We start from the raw sequence: 11381 nt of genomic DNA, 5'->3' as shown, positions 1-11381 counted from the left end.
TAAAAGAATAAAAGAGGTTCAAGATGGTGGAGGTGAGCAAAAGAGCCTTAAGCTTCAGTGAGGGTGAATAAAATGAAAATTAGAAGTTTTACTTGATTTAGCAAGTCGATGTCCTTGAATACCTTTTTAAAGGATGTTCAGATTGGAGAAAAGCAATAGAAAACAGATTGCAAAGGATCAAGAAACTAATGAGAAACTGACCATGAATACATCTAATAGGCTTTAATGTTTTGGATTGAAAGTGCAAGGAAAAAAACGTGTAGCTGGAGCTACAGTGTCATGCAGTTAAAGGACGCAGGTTGAAGGTAGTTAAGCGTCCTGAGAGATCATCTTTTTGTAGTTTACCAAGTGTGATGATTAGGTTTTCAGACTCATGTGTGAGATATGCCTTCTTCAAACCTTTTTATGCTATCAGCACATTGTCTGGCTGACATAAAAAGAGAAAGATTTCTGAAAATATTTTCATGATTGGATATGGGGTGAGAGAGAAAAATACACATCAAAAATTACTGTCAGATTTCTGTTGCTCATTGAGTTGATGGTGCTATCAAGGCTTCACCAGGAAATGGCAAGAGAACACCACAGTTGCAGAAAGAGGATTAATTTGATGTTATGCTTTGTTTCATAGATTACTAGTTACCGTGCCAATATTTATGTTTCCATTCAATCTTTCTTGCAGCACCATAATTTTGTGCTGATAAACAACATACTTGGCCAAAAAAAGACCCTATATTTTTCAGCTTCCTTGGCAGCTAGAGATGGCCAACAGATGTAAGCAGATGTCATTTCGCTGGAATTCCCAATTTTACTCTTTCTTCCTATATGAAATGTGAAGAAAATAGCTGTAGCATCAGTGACTTTCTTGGATCATGGGGAATCTTGAATATGAACTACTTCAGTTTGGACATGGAAAAAAATAAACAATAAAAAAATGATTAAGATCAAATCTCTTAAACTTCAGAACCAAGAATGGGGAGAGAAACGAGAAACGAGCTTCTTTTGTAAAGCAAAATAAATATTTGCTGGATGGGCTAATGAAGAAACTTATCCCACTCTCAGAGTAGATGATCTTTATTATTCCCAGTATTGGGTTATGATAATTACACACCAGTAAACCCATGTGTTTCTCATTGTCCTTTTTCAAATACGATTTTTTGTGGTTGTTAACCTAGTCCTACTTCACTCTCACACACTATTGGCTGTGTCAGAGAAGAAATGTGTCTTTTAGCTTAAAATTTACCGGTTCAATAATAACCTAATCTACACCCAAAGAATGGGATGATAAACACAGAAATTCTGGTTCATGAGTTAGATTTAGTGCTCTGATGGAATTAGGGATTTGTCTGTCTAAAAGGGTAGATTACCCGGTATATGGAATGGAGAGTGTGCATGAGTTGGTGTGTGACACAAGAGCCAAAATATGGTAGAATTTTCTTTTAATTCCCATTCTTCAATTTTTTCTCAGTAATTGAAGCTTCTCAGATAACTTAATGTAAACTGATAGAAAAGACACTTCAAAACAATGAAAATACCTTTATCTCATGGCAGAACTTGTTGAAACAAAGTAAATCCAATTTTGTAATTTTGTCTTGTTAATGAAGACTATTTTAGAGGCAGCCTAATAATAATGATATTATGCTTGATTCTCTTTTGGCCCTTGCTTTTGCATCAATTGCTTTCTCTCAAAAGTATAAAAATATTATGTCAAATTTTAGAGTTTTTAAGAGCTTGTGTTTTCATACAACTTATTTAACAAGTTTAAATAACACCTTTAATTTCTAATTTACTTTCATTGATACGAGTTCAGAGATGCAGAAACCCCAAACATTTACTTACTACTATGTATGATTATATTTTTCTGTGATTATCATCAGGATTTTTCATGATAGTTCCGTTCAATTTTAATGCTACTGCTTTCAAATCCTTAAAAAACTGAATAAGAAAAATGATAATATAATGGTTCTATTATGGTAGAATGGTCAAATTACTATGAGGAACTTATTCAAAAGTATGTTTTTCTCACCAAAATTAAGAATAACTTTGTTATAAATATTGGATTAAATTTTGAACCACCTAACTTTTTAATGTTTTCAATGTGCTGTTTTGTTTCTTATATAATGTAGACAATTCATTAAGTAACTTTCTCTAATTTTCAAAACAAAACAAATGGCAACCCTTAAAATATGGGCATATTACTTCTAATTTTGGCATGAATACTTAAGTTTTAGAGTATTAAACATATAGGAAGAAATTATGAGAGATTTTAAGATATTTACTTAAGTAAACATTAATGTATAAATGTAGTTCTATTGATGTTATTTCATACAATTAAAAAATAAATTTTAGCAACTAACCACTAGTCAACTTTAAGTGTTAACATTTTTCCAATTGTGTATCTTCTAGAATCCCTGGCCAGCAGTTTTTCATCATATTAGCAGCAGAAATATTATAGTGTTTTCATAACAGCCATATTTTTCTTGAACCCTGTTACAAATTTTTTCAATTTTTTTGAAATTTCTACAGAATCTTACACATAACATTGTAATGCCTATTTGGCTGAATACATTTTCTCTTAATCTGTTAATTGAAGTTCATGGAAAAGTTGAAGGGGGTTGGTCATGGCGATGAAACAGGAAGGAAGTTGGCAAGGATTTAATATTTTTTTCAAATAATGATATATTCTTCATCTTGGTGAGAAACAACTTTCCAAGAATTTCTTGAATTTCTACATGTCTTCCAAGTGAGGCACTAACTGCTATATTCCTGAGCAGTTTCTGCACTGGAAAATAGAAATAACATTTCTCTTCAGAGCAAAGTGCAGGAATGCTTATTGCCTGGTAAAAAAGATTCAGGTTCTTAAACTCTAGGTTCCCAATCACATATCCTACTGTGTATATGTGTGTAGATATCTATGTGAGACTACCTACATTACCTCCTAAAATAACAGTAAAATAAATGGATAAGGGTATACTGATGCTTGTATTATATTCTGGGCCATGAGTAATAAAATTCTTAACCTCTGACTCAGGAGTCTCATGTTCCTGCCAAAATCCATGAATGCTGTTTGATTAAATCATATACAAATTCAGAATATAATGCCAGGCAAATGGTATAGGCATGTGTCTATTCAGGATGCTGGTTATGTCCAGGATCAGAGTTTGCATAGCACAGCTTAGATTTTTTGGCAAAATATTAATAAAACTAGAATGAAGAGAGATGGGGTGGTGGGTTTAGACACCAATTTCTAATGTGCAAAAGAACACTAAACATCACATAAAGTTCATGATAAAATGTTGACAAATGATTAAAATAAAAATTTAAAATACATTTATTTCATATTATATATTCAATGTATAAAATATATTTATATAAATTGATATCTAATCTCTATATTAATTATATTAATAACACCAATATTATGTTATATATTATACTAAACTTTAGATTATATTAATAATATATTAATTAATTAATAGATTATATATAAATATATAATCTTCCCTTTTAGGGAGGCAAATTCCTGTTTCCATCAGAGCACTAAATCTAACTCTTGAACCAGAATTTTTATGTCTACCATTCCTTTCTCTGGGTGTGGACTTGGCTATTTTTGGTCTGGTAAATTTTATCTGAAAGACGCATTTCTTCTCTGACACAGCATGTCGTATATGAGATTAAAGTAGAAATAGCTTAATTACCATAAATATATATATATAAAAGACATGTTACATATTTATTTAATAGGTATTGCATATTATATATAAAATATATATTACATACTTAAATACATATATATTATATATGTATTATATATGACATATTTGTTTAAAATATTAAAATTTTTAAAATTGAGCTCTTCTTTTTCCAGTATTTGATTGTAATATGAGTTGGGAAAATTCCAAGTATTTTCCCTCCTGTTTTTTTTTTTTAAATATGTATAATTCCTGTACCTTTAGAGTCCTGATTCTGATTGCCAGCAGCTGTAGTCAAGAGCCCACCTTAGCTTTCACAGCCCAGCTCTCTATGGTATGGGAAGGCTCTTGACAAAGGAAGAACTGGCAATGCAGCAGACTTGTGTAGGTGAGTGGAGGGGCAAAGCAAAAGCAAACACTAAGTAACATATGTTAGTTATTATATGTTCTATATGACAAAGGCCTTCTAATGTACAGTCAGTTTCACTGATTTGTAGCAATTTATGTAATTTTAAAAATATATCATATTATTACTTTTAATACAGCTAATTTGCAAATCAGTAAGCCATTCACAGAAAATAAAGGTTTTATTAAAGGTCTCATGTACAGACACCTGTATTTTTATGACAATGGCATCTTCAAGACATCCTTATTATTATACTCTTAATACAGCTTGTAGATGGTCATTAAATTAGCAAGAATTGCCTACATTATGGCTGTTCTTTGAAAAGAATCCCCTTGAGGAATGTTAGCTTACTACTTGGAAGAGATATCAGGACGGCTTCATGGCTCTTAGCTGATGATGTATGTTCGCTGCTACATCTGATAGACCTGACTTCAAAATTTTAACTATCTTCTAGTTTCTGAACAAAATATTAAGATGTTCTGAGTTGCAAATTAGAAGTACCTGTATTGTAATATATAATGACAATTTTATGTAGTTACAAAACTTCCAAAATCTCAGTTTTTATTTAGTTTCTTTATTATAATATTCTAATTAATAAGTACCATTTTTAAAATTACTCTGTTTCTATAAATATATTTTACCTTTGTCCAATAAAATGACCATTCCTCATTAGTTCAGGATTCCTTGAACCATTAACTTTGATGCTGTACTTCAGACATGTTTAAGGCATTATTGGTCTTTACCTTATCACATTTCTTTATCTTGTAGATTGTAATTACCTCCAAACTTTTGAACTACTTAAAAAATTCAGGTTTAAAAATATTTTTCTTTTATTTCCTTAATCATTATTTAATTAAACTGATTTTTTAAAAGTATGGTAAGGTTTACAGGATAAATATTCAATTATTCTAGAAGACTTGCTCTACAATTGAGGCAAGTACTTTATTAATAAAAGTAGGTAATTAGTGACGATAAAAATAAATATCACACAAAACTGAAAAATTCATTTGTAATGCTAAATGAAACAAGTTGTCAAGGGAGATAAAGCAAGCACTTAATAATGTGCAAAATAGAGTCTATCTTTATAAATAATTTATAATAATGAAAAATAATATTTTTGCTAAACTTCAGACTACTGGGAAAACATTTTTGTTTGGGCATGATGGCTCATGCCTGTAATCCCAACACCCTGGGCTGCTGAGGTGGGCGGATCGCTTGAGGCCAGGAGACTGAGACCAGCCTGGGCAACAGAACAAGATCCCCAACTCCACACACACACACACACACACAAATTTAATTAGCTGGGACTGTAATCCCAGGTACTTGGGATCTGAGGCAGGAGGATCACTTGAGCCCAGTAGTTTGAGGCTGCAATGAGTTATGATTATACCACTGTGCTCCATTCTGGGCAACAAAGCAAGACCCTATCTCTAAATAAAATGAATAAAACATTTTTTATTTTTTAAATTGTATACATAATTGTCCATATTTAAGGGATAGGTTTGATATTTTTATACATTAACCAATATGTAATTATAAAGCAGATTATTTAGGGTATCCATCTCTTCAAACATTTATCATTTCATTGTGTTGGGAACTTCTAAATCTTCTCTTTTAGCTATTTTTAAATATACAATAAGTTATTGTTAGCTATAGTTACACTACTGGGCTATCGAACAATATTATTTATTCCTCCCATCTAACTGTATGTGTTTACCCATCAACCAATCCCTCTTTATCCCCTCCTCAACCCTTCCTAGCCTCTGGTAACTATCATTCTACTCTCTACCCCAATAGGTCAAATTTTTTAGCTTCCATATATGAATCGGAACATGAAATATTTGTCTGTGCCTGGCTTATTTCACTTTACATAATGTTCTACAGTTCCATACATGTTTTTGCAAATGACTTGATTTTATTTTATTTTTAATGGAAGAAGAGTATTTCCTTGTGTATACATATATTTTCTTCATTCATTATTCTGTTGATGAAGTTGTAGGTTAATTCCATCTCTTAGCTATTGTAAATAGTGCTTCAGTAAACATGGAGATGCAGGTATTTCTGATACACTGATTCCTTTTCCTTTGAATAAATACCCAGTAGGGGAATTATTGATTGCATGAAATCCAGTTTGCATAAAATTATTTTTAATTTTTTAAGAAACCTTCACATATTATGTTCCACAATGACTGTACTAATGTACATTCCCACCAACATTGTACTAGGGTTTTCTTTTCTCCACCTCCTTATTAGCATTTGTTATTTGTCTTTTTCATAATAATTCTAACAGGAGTGAGGTGATACCTCATTCTGGTTTTTATTTGCATTTCCTTAACAATTGGTGATACTGAGCATTTTTTCACGTACCTGTTGGCCATCCATAAGTTCTTTTTTTTTTTTTTTTTGAGACGGAGTCTTGCTCTGTCACCCAGACTGGAGTGTAGTGGCGCTATCTCGGCTCACTGCAAGCTCCGCCTCCTGGGTTCATGCCATTCTCCTGCCTCAGCCTCCGGAGAAGCTGGGACAACGGGCGCCCGCCACCACGCCCGGCTAATTTTTTGTATTTTCGGTAGAGATGGGGTTTCACCGTGTTAGCCAGGATGGTCTCTATCTCCTGACCTCGTGATCCACCCGCCTCGGCCTCCCAAAGTCGTGGGATTACAGGCATGAGCCACCACGCCCGGCCCATAAATTTATTTTTGAGAAATGTTTATTCAGATCCTTTGCACACTGTTTAATGCTTTTTCTTTTCTTTTTTTTTTTTTTTTTTCTGTTTCATTGTTTGAGCTCCTTGTGTATTCTGGATATTAGTCCCATGTCAAATGAATAGTTTGCAAATATTTTCTGCCAATTTTTAGGTTATCTCTCCATTCAGTTGGTTGTTTTCTTTGCTGTACAGAAGCTTTTCATTCAATATAGTCTCATCCATTAATTTTTATTGCCTATATTTTAGCTAAAAAAATCTTTGCCTAGACCAATTTTTTAAAGTTGTCCTCTATGTTTTCTTATAGTGGTTTTTTAAGTTTTTGGTCTTACATTTAACTCTTTAAATGATTTTGAGTTGGATTTTTTAGATGGTGAGATATAGGGGTCTAGGTTCATTCTCCTGTGTATGGATATCCACTTTTCCCATCAGCATTTATTGAAGAAACTGTCCTTTCCCCACTGAATGTTCTTGGCTCCTTTGTCAAAACTCAGTTGGTTGTAAATACGTGGATTCATTTCTGGGTTGTTTGTTCTGTTCCATTGGTCTGTGTGTGTGCTTTTATGCTGGTACCATGCTGCTTTAGTTACTATACTTCCACAGTATTGGTCTTTGTGTCTGTTTTCATGCTAGTACCGTGTTGCTTTGGTTACTATAGTTCTGTTGTATATTTTGAACTCTGATAGTGTGATGCCTCCAATTTTGTTCTTTTTGTTCATTATTACTTCAACTATTCAGAGTCTTCTGTGGTTCCATACACATTTGAGGATTGTTGTTTCTATTTCTACGATAAATGTCATTGGTATTTTAGTGGGGATTGCATCGAATCTGTAAATTATTTTAGGTAGTATGGTCATTTTAACAATATTAATTCTTCCAATACATAAGCATGAGATGTATTTTCCTCTGTGTCCTCTTCAATTTCTTTCATCAGTGCTTTTCAGTTTTTGTTATAGAGGTCTTCCACTTGCCTGGTTGAATGTATTTTAAGGTATTTTATTTTTCTCGTAGCTGTTGTAAATGAGATTTCATTCTTATTTTAAGCTAATTTGTGATTGGTATATAGAAACACTACTGATTTTTTGTATATTGATTTTGTATCCTGCAACTTTACTTTTTAATGTCTCCTTTTTCATTTCTTATTTTATTTATTTGGGTCTTCTCTCTTTAATCATTTATTAATGTATCCAGAAGTTTATCATTTTTTTATTTTCAAAAACTTGATTTTTTGATCAAATTTTTATCCCTATTTTTTTAGTTGTGCTCCATTCTTTTTATTTCTTTCCTTCTACTAATTTTGTGTTATATTGTTCTTAATTTTCTAGTTTCCTGACGTACATCTTTAGGGTGCTTAAAATCTTTCTACAATTGTATGTAGTTTTCATTCCTACAAACTTTCCTCTTACATTGTCTTTGCTGTATTCCATAGGTTTCAGTATGTTATATTTCCATTTTCTTTTTTAAATTTTGTCCTTAATGTCTTTGTTGACCCAACAGTCATTCATGAGCATGTTTTTTATTTTCCATGTATTTGTGCATTTTCAAACTTCCTCTTTTCTTGATTTCTACTTTTAATCCATTGTAGTCTTACAAGATAGTTGATATAATTTTCATTTTTTAAAAAATTATTGAAACTTATTTTGTAGGCTAATATATAGTCTATCCTGAAGAATGTTCCATGTGCTGATGAGAAAATGTGCGTTTCATAGTTGTTAGTTGAAATGTTCTGTAAATGTCTGTTAGGTCTACTTGATCTAAGATGCAATTTAAATCCATGTTTCATCCTTCATTTTCTGTCTAATTTGTTCAATGTTGAGAGAACCATGGTGAATCCACCAACTATTATTGTATTAGAGTCTGTTTCTCCCAATATTGTCTAAAAATGTTTGCTTTATATAGCAGAGTGCTGCATTGCTGAGTGCATATATACCTAGAATTGTTACATCTTCTTGATGAATTGATATTTTTATCATAACATAATGACCTTGTCTATTTTTAGAGTTTTTAAAATTTAAAGTCTATTATATATAAGTATAGCTACTCCTGCTCACTTTTAGGTTCCATTTGCAAGGGATGTTTTTTCATCTCTTCATGTTTATATGTGTCTTTACAGGTAAAGTGGGTCTCTTGTAGGCCGTATTCACAGTATTTTTCTATTCAGCCAGTCTGTATCTTTTAATTGGGAAATTTAATGTGTTTGCATTCCAGATGATTAATAGGGACGAACATATTCCTGTCATTTTGTTAGCTGTTTCCTGGTTGTTTAGTATATCATTCGTTCCTTTCTTCCTCTCTTATTGTTTATCATTGCAGTTTAGTGGTTCACTGTAGTGGTAATGTTTAACTCCATTCTCCTTCCTATTTGTGCATCTGCTCAATGAGTGAATTTTATACTCTAGTGTATATTCATGATGGTATTAATAGTTATCATCTTTTCACTTCCAAATGTAGGACTCTCTTACCCATTTCCTGTAGAGTCAATGTAGTGGTGAGGAATTCTCTCTGTTTTTGCTTAAGAACACTTTAATTCTCCTTTGGTTTTAAGGGTAGCTTTGCTGTGAATAATATTCTTGGCTGACAGTTTTTGATCCTTTTAATACTTTGAATATATCATCCCATTCTCTCATGCTCTGTATGGTTTCTGTTGACAATTATGCTGTTAGTCTTACAAGAATTCCTGAGGGTCATGTGTAACTTGACACTTATGCTGTTTTTAGAATTCTCTCTTTGACTTTGGCCTTTGAAAGTTCGACCATAGTGTGCTTTGAAGAAGACATTTTTGCATTGAATCTATTTGATAATGCTTAAACATCCTGTATTTAGATGGTTATATCTCTTACAAGAGTGGTGAAGTTTTCTGGTATTTTTTTGTTAGATTTTCTGTGACTTCATTCATATCTTCTGCAACTCTCAAAAGTCAAATATTAATTCACTGTATAGAGTCCTGTATGTCATGTAGTCCTTATTTATTCTCTTTTATTCTTTATTTTTTTTTTGTCTGATTGGTTTATTCAAAAAAAAAACAAAAAACCTGTCTTCAGGTTCAGACATTCTCTTTTCTGCTTGATCTAGTTTACTATTGAAGTTCTCAATTCTATTTTTTGTTTCATTCATTGAATTATTCAGTTCCAAGATTTCTGTTTAGTTCTTTTTCATGACAACTATCACTGAATTTCTCATTCAGATCATGAATTGTTTTCCTTTTTTTTTTTTTTTTTGGTAATATTCATCTGTGTTTACTTGTATCCATTTGACTTTCTTTAATATCATTATTTTGAACTTTCACTTATTTTACAGATTTCATTTCTACTTGGATCTGTTATTGAAAAATTATTGTGTTCCTATTTTGTTTCTTTGCCTTTTTACTTTTCCTGTTTCCTTACATATCTGCACATTTACTTTTCTTGTTTCCTTACACTGATATCTGCATATTTCGTTTTTTTTTTTTTTTTTTTGCTCTGTGTCCCAGGCTGGAGTGCAGTGGCGCGATCTCGGCTCACTGCAAGCTCTGCCCCCCGGGTTCATGCCATTCTCCTGCCTCAGCCTCCCAAGTAGCTGGGACTACAGGTGCCTGCCACCACGCCCGGCTAGTTTTTTGTATTTTTTTAGTAGAGACAGGGTTTCACGGTGTTAGCCAGGATGGTCTCGATCTCCTGACCTTGTGATCCACCCGCCTCGGCCTCCCAAAGTGCTGGGATTACAGGCTTGAGCCACCGCGCCCGGCCATATCTGCATATTTCTTACAATTTTATGGATTGACTTTCATAGGAAATACACTTTTCTATAGCTGTGTCTATATTGTTGGTTGGGCAGGGTGCTTTGGCTTTGAATTTAGGTGGGTGCAGTACAATAGTCTTTGTATGATTTGTTTGGCTGTGATCAGTTTAGTGGTATCTGAGTTTCTCAGTAGCACAGGCTGCAGTTTTTAATGGAGGTTGTGGCAAGGCTTTGCTGGGGATGCTAGGTGAACTAGAGAAAGCAGAAGAGAGAATATCTGAACTTAAACACAAGTCTTCTGAAATAACTAAATCAGACCAAAACAAAAACAACAACAAAAAAAGATTAAAAATGAGGTAAGTCTATGTGACATGTAACACATCATACTTTGACCAACTATTTGAATTTTGAGAGATTCAGAAGAAGAAGAGACGGGCAAAGTCATTGAAAACTTATTTAACAAAGTAACAGGGGCTATGGCAGGCAGGCATATTAGTCCTTAGGCTTTCAGGTGACTCAAGTGGGCTCTGTTGGTGGAAAATCTGGGCAGGCCAATCCTTGGGCCTCCGGACAGCTTGCTCAAGTGTCACTAGTGACAATGATGGACTGTGTGGAAGAGCAGGTCCTTGAACTCCTGGGAAGTGTGCATAGCAGTGGCAGTGGCAGTAGCATCAGCAGGTCAACCTGCTGGCCCCTGAGCAACATGTGTGGGGCGTCACTGGTGGCAGTGGCCAGCTGGGTAGTCCAATCCCCAGGCTCCTAGGTCATATATGCAGGTGGATAATGGTGGTGGTAGTAGCTGTAGATTGAGAAAACTGTCCTCCAGGTCCCAGGGAGGCATGGGTGGGCATTGGCAGCAGGTAGG

At 33.5% G+C, this 11381-nt stretch overlaps 1 non-coding gene across 1 annotated transcript; it reads left to right on the top strand.

Moving 5' to 3' along the window:
* Positions 1-328: 328 nt before the first annotated feature.
* On the top strand, positions 329-433 carry LOC112636847. Its single transcript, XR_003122316.1, has one exon. It is a non-coding gene; the product is annotated as a small nucleolar RNA U13 (small nucleolar RNA).
* The last annotated feature ends 10948 nt before the right edge of the window (positions 434-11381 follow it).

The sequence above is a fragment of the Theropithecus gelada genome, chromosome 12 (assembly GCF_003255815.1).
Source record: "Theropithecus gelada isolate Dixy chromosome 12, Tgel_1.0, whole genome shotgun sequence".
NCBI lineage: Eukaryota > Metazoa > Chordata > Mammalia > Primates > Cercopithecidae > Theropithecus > Theropithecus gelada.
The sequence above is the reverse complement of the archived record's forward strand: the minus strand, read 5'-3'. Positions and strand labels throughout refer to the sequence as shown.